Source organism: Vombatus ursinus, unplaced genomic scaffold (assembly GCF_900497805.2).
Source record: "Vombatus ursinus unplaced genomic scaffold, bare-nosed wombat genome assembly UNPS02014909.1, whole genome shotgun sequence".
NCBI classification, from domain to species: domain Eukaryota; kingdom Metazoa; phylum Chordata; class Mammalia; order Diprotodontia; family Vombatidae; genus Vombatus; species Vombatus ursinus.
The window spans coordinates 6,155,833-6,161,832 of NW_020954687.1; positions in this window are offsets into that span (position 1 = coordinate 6,155,833).

Here is a 6,000-nt window from a genome sequence, read left to right on the forward strand (position 1 = left end):
GAAAGAAGGGATATTGAGGGAGTTCCTGTCACACAGGCTTGATTTTGACATTCTTGATAATGGAGGAAATAAGGCCAACTGGTAAGAGTAAAAGTAATGGGGAGAGGTGTTTGGAGAGCATATGAAGAATGGAAAAGGCTTGGAGTAAAAACAAAGGATTTAGGATAGGAAGAGAGGAGAAGGAAGGAGAAATAAAAAAAAAAGTAATACATGAACAGGGTTGAACAAATAATCTACCACACAGAAATACTATGGATTATCATCCTTGTTACCTTAGCATAGAAAACTTGTTTGTAAGCAGCCAGTGAGAGTAGTAAACTGTTCATTTCAATTAGACATCTTTCTTGCTTCTTGTTCTCAGGTGCATATAAGACCTGTATTCTTGCTTCTCCAATCTTTCCCCAAGCCTACATCCTGATATTTCCTGGCTGATGGTTTCTGGGTTGGCTTGGTAATTTAGAGTCAAGAAATGGATGATGGAATTGGGCTAAGATTATGAAGTCTTAAAGCACTTACATTTTGTAATGGGATGACTATGCAGACTGCATAGAGGTTCATGTGAAGGGTTTGCTAAAATGTGTAGTCAAAGGGAATGGAAGCATAGGATTTTAGAGGATACGATGTTGGAATGGGTGGAATTCAACTCGTTGTTACCACTTGAACTATTTGTATAGTAAGTTCCTTAGATAAAATGGTAGATGAGATAGTTGCTCCCATGGGGCCACACTCCCAACCGGGCACTCATATGTAATCGGAGTCCCAAAGTCCATTGATATGGGACTCTCTATTCATTGGTTGAGATCAATATCCCATGTGGCATTGAGGGGTGGAGTTGGTAAGAACAGCAGAGGAGAGGGATCCATTCTCTTCACTCTCTTCTAGCTTCCTGCATCAAAAGAGAAAGATTCAGAGGGTTACATCTTTTCTTCAGGGCCGTGAAGAGAAAAAGACTCTGAGAAGAAGTTGACATATAGAATTTTTATCATATTCTTATTCTTAGCTTGCTACACTATAGACATGGGGAAATTTCCCTTTGGGTGTGATTTGGGACACTTTTTCTTGGTTGAGCCTTATGAGACACCTTCTTCCCAATTGAAGAACTCCTTTAATCTGTATTGTCTAATGTGTATTTTCATATATATATATTTATATATATGTAAAATGTATATACACTTTTTCTGATTTCTGTTTTTCTATCATGTTGAATAAATAGGTTGCTTTGCTATGTGTTCATTGAGGAACTGGCATTTAGTGGGAAGGGGGTCATGGTTTGGATTTGGAGCTTGGGGTACTCCTTCACCAAGTGATTAGGCAATTAGCTTGAACCTAAAGATTACATCTCTTAGACTAACAATATTTAAGGGAACAGATAGATATAATTCTACTGAATGCCCCTTCTCTTGGAAGAGAACAGAGTCTCTGGCTCCAACCTCTTGTGTCTTCTCTTGTCAGGGATTAAAGTCTCCCTTGAAAACTTTAGGGAGGTAGGGGGAGGAGCCATTAAAATGTCTATTCCTTTTTTCCTATGAGACAAATTGAGGTGGCCACATTACATGTAATAATAGGTTGGGGTCCCTGACCCCAGATAGTAGCTGACTACTACTCCCCTCAGGGTTTTAGGGGTAACCCCAAGGAGTTGTGGCTTCTAATATTGTAGCTCCTTTCTACACTGGTGTGCTCTCCAATATCAATCGATTGGTTAATGTCAATTAGGTTTTAGAAAAGGGATTTATTGAGAAGGCATGGTAAGAGCAGTCAACAGGGAGAAAACATTCCCCCAAACCAAGGGTACACTATTCCCCTGCACACACAAGGTTCCTGGGGAAAGTGTAATCAAATGTAAAGTACAAAAGAAGTATAGGAAACACCTGTGGCAAAATAATACCTCTTGACTCCTAATCCTTGGCATCCTTTTCTCCCTTAATAGAAGTAATAATTGTGAAGTAATAATAATAGCTACCATTTATACAGTACTCTAAGTTTTGCCAAGTGCTTTACAATTATCTAATTTTATTTTGACAACAAACCTTCAGAGTTAGGTGCTATTATTTTCCCCATGTTATTAGTGAGGAAACTGAGGCAGACAGAAATTGTGACTTTCCTGGGATCATACAGTGTCTAAGGCTAGATTTGAACTAAGGTCTTCTGACTCCAAGTATAGTCTGTTTTCTTTCTGCTGGACTACCTACCTGCCTACAGCTAGGTTTCTTTTAAATTTCTTTCTCAAAAGGATAGACAGACCAGCTAAGCCCAAAGGGTCTGTGCCTATGTTGAATCTGCAGCCAGCATTTCTCTCTCCAATAAAGAGTTTCATGCAACGAAGGTATCACTATCCTTGGATAACTCTCTTTATGTGTCCCACGTTGGGGACAGACTTCCTCTGTCATTGTCCCTACTGTTATTGCTACTGACTGCTGAAGACTCTGTTACCAATTCCTGTCACTGGTGCAGCTTTGGAGGGGATCTCTAGATCTCCCAAACTCATGACATTGCTGCATGGCCCTGTCTACTTTGAAATATTTGTTTAATATCAGGAAAGAATACAGCAAGAAATAAACAGAGACAGAGGTGGCTATGTACTCATGGCCTCCATGGCCTATGTGGGATACAGGACAGTCAGCCTTGCTCTTCAAGAATTCTCAGGACATCAGCACATTTGTCACCTTCCAGATAAACAAACAGAAGGATTCCTGAGAAAAAGAGAAGTAAAATCTCTGTTGTCTTACCTCTTACCTTGTTGTATAGGATAGCTAGGTGGTGCAATGGAGAGTGCTGGACCTGGAGTCAGGAAGACTCTTCTTCCTCAGTTCAAATTCAGACTCATACACTTCCTAGCTATGTGACCTTGGGAAAGTCACTTAATCCTGTTTACCTCAGTTTCCTCCTCTATAAAATGAGCTGGAGAAGGAAATAGCAAACCACTCTAGTATCTTTGCAAAAAACAAACAAACAAACCAACCAAATGAGGTCACAAAAAACAGAGATTCTGCCTCTCTTTTTTTCTCAGGAGGTCTTCTGTTTGCTTTTGGTACATATTTCTCTGCTCTTGGCTACTTGTATTATTTCCTACTGGTCCAATTTTGAGGTAACATACACAAATAACTATAACATGTGAAAATGTCATAAGAGGTACAAAAGGCTATGGATGCTATAGGTATAGAGGAAGTATGTGTGATTATTAAATGGTGGACTCTATCAGAACCAATAACCTTTACAGAGAAAAAGTTAACTTGAAACAATAGGTGAAGAAACAGCTAAACTTCACCAAATGGTAGAACCAGACTTAACAATTAGCTAGTGATCCTGTTTTAAATGAAATATGTTATGGAAATATGAATTAGTGGAGAAGGTGGAGATTTTGAAAGTTCAAAGCCATAGAGACCTCCAGAAGTGGAAAAAGTGCCAGTGCAGGCTACAAAATGGAATTATACTGTAGTTCAGTGCCACAGAGGATAATTAGGGACCTCTTACAAGAAGATAAAACCTAGAAGCACATTGAAGGAGGGATTGATGCACAATCTTGCAAATGGTGCCAATCCAAAACTATGATGGTCTAGAAATTTGAGTAGGCTTTCTTAAAATCATCCTTTCCTTTAGCACATGTATTTGGAATATGCATACAATTTACCTTCTACCCTATTCTCCACTGTCCTCCATCCCTCACAAAACCTTCAAGAAAAGTTATATATGTTCTCATTAGATGAGATTGTTTTCTATGAGGAAAAAAAATTGTCTGAGCTTTACTATCATTTTTAAAAATGCATAGATTTTATAAATTTTTATAAAACTTTAAAAAACTAATGCAATTTCAAATTAGTGACATTAAAATTAATAGTTGAGGTCAGGAAAAGACATTTTAAAAGCTGGACAGAAATTAAATGGTTATCAATTAAGTCAAGGCAACAAGTATTTTTTAGGCACTTACTATATATAAGGCACTGTGATAAATGCTGGGGATACAAAGAAAGGGAAAAAAGAAAAAGAAAAAAGGCCCTGGAGGAGACAACATGCAAATAATGGTATACAAGCAAGATATATTCATAATTGGAGATGATCAATAGCTTTAAGAGGGATTGGGAAGGTAGGATTTTAGCTATGACTTGAAAGAAGCCAAATACAAGAATGGTTAACTCTGAAAAGGAAAATACTTGGCATCCTGAAAATAACACAAACATTTTAATTTTAGTTGTTGTTGCAAATATGGATAGAAAATAATATTTTCATTCTTATTGTTCTCTTTTGAAAGTCAAGAGCTGGTTTCTCCTCTGGGATCATCCATGGACAAATAGGTACTGAGACCACAAGCAATGAGTCTTAACTAGTCTTATTCAGCCTCAGTATTTTTTTTTCTTTAAGCTGTAATAAAAGTACTTGCAAGTTCAAAGGAAGAAAGTATTAGTTAATTTTCTTTCTCAAGACCTTATTGCCTTTAGTGAGACTAATCTTAGATGTTAACTTAGATCAATAGGTAAAGAAGTTGACTTTCACCAAAGGATCAAACTAGCTATAACAAAGTTAATTATTATGTTTCATGAAAACTATACAGGTCAGAGAGAAATGTGTTAGAGGCAAAAATAGGACTCCTAGCCAACAGAAGTTAGAGTCCTCCAGAAGGGACAAAGGAGTCATCTTTGGGAATAATAATAACAACTTTATCCTGCTTCCTTACTTCTATAAATACTAAAATTTAATATCTAAGATCAGTAAAGTTCTTTCAGCGAAAGAATGACTTGGTCACACAATAAGTATCAGGATCACTATTAAAACTCAGGTATTTCTGAGTTTCCATTGCTCTTGACTATACCATACTGAAAAGGGGGTGGAACAGGGTTGAAAGAAGGTAGTTTTGGGGCAGGGCAAAAACATAATATATTATTAAATAAATGTGAATAAAATTTCAGTGCATTTGAAAAGCATGTCGGGATAGAGATACCATATTGTAATAAATAAGCCTGAATTGAAATGTAGACCCTTTTTAGACCTTATTACTTAATTTTAAGAAAAAGTGTGATAATTATATGATCTATAAGGAAGATTTTTTAAAAAGCAACAAGGCACTTGATGTTGCCTAGGTTCTATTTCCTGGTGCTTTGGATTAACAGGGAAAAGTATACTCTTCCATCCATGTATTTTTAGAATGAAGAGTCCCTAGAGAGTTTGCCTCCTGTGTCATTCATGCATGATACCTATATTACCTGCTAATCTATACCTCAGGATTGTTGAGAGATCCAACTAATAAAAAAAGATTGTAAAGTACTTGGCAGCGTTGCAACACCTATAAAAAGGATAATGCATATGTGGTAAAGCTTGCTTTCTGGCATGAATATAGCCTTATGTGCACAAAACAAGGTCATGACTCAACTGTTGGGAAATATTCTTTTCTGTTTTTTGAATTGGACAAAATACAGTTTTGCTATTCAAGTAAGCTATTACTAACAATAGTAGGCACTGGCCTAAAAATATCTTTCTTCTCATCCCAGCATTAGCCCACTCTCTGTGATTTAATGGATTTCATTGCTTAAGAGTATGTACCTGCTCATTTACAGGGATGTATTACATGTTTGTGTGAAAAATCATAGGAGGAAATGAGTCCTGTGGCAATGGCTTTATCCCTTGCATTACAGAATTAAAATTGGTTCCTATTGAGTAGCTGTTTAGAGTAACTACAATGATATAACTATGATGAAAGGAGAACATAATAATTAATGACTCAACATGTCCCTAATCCTCCATCCAATCAAATCACATCTCAAGCTGAGCTTTGTGGTTCAGAAGCTAGCCCATCCCAGAGGAGCCCAACTTTCTGGAAAGTCTCAGGAGAATTAGAAGAGTAGATAAGTGACTTGGTCAGAAGGATAGGGCAATAGGGCCACTTTATCAAAACAGCAAGGCAAAGCCCATCTAGACTACTGAGCAGTTTCCAGGGCTAGACTCTTTGCTCTCTGAAACAGTTTTAAAAGGTGGATTATCCCTTAGAACAGTGCACAAGTATTTGATCAA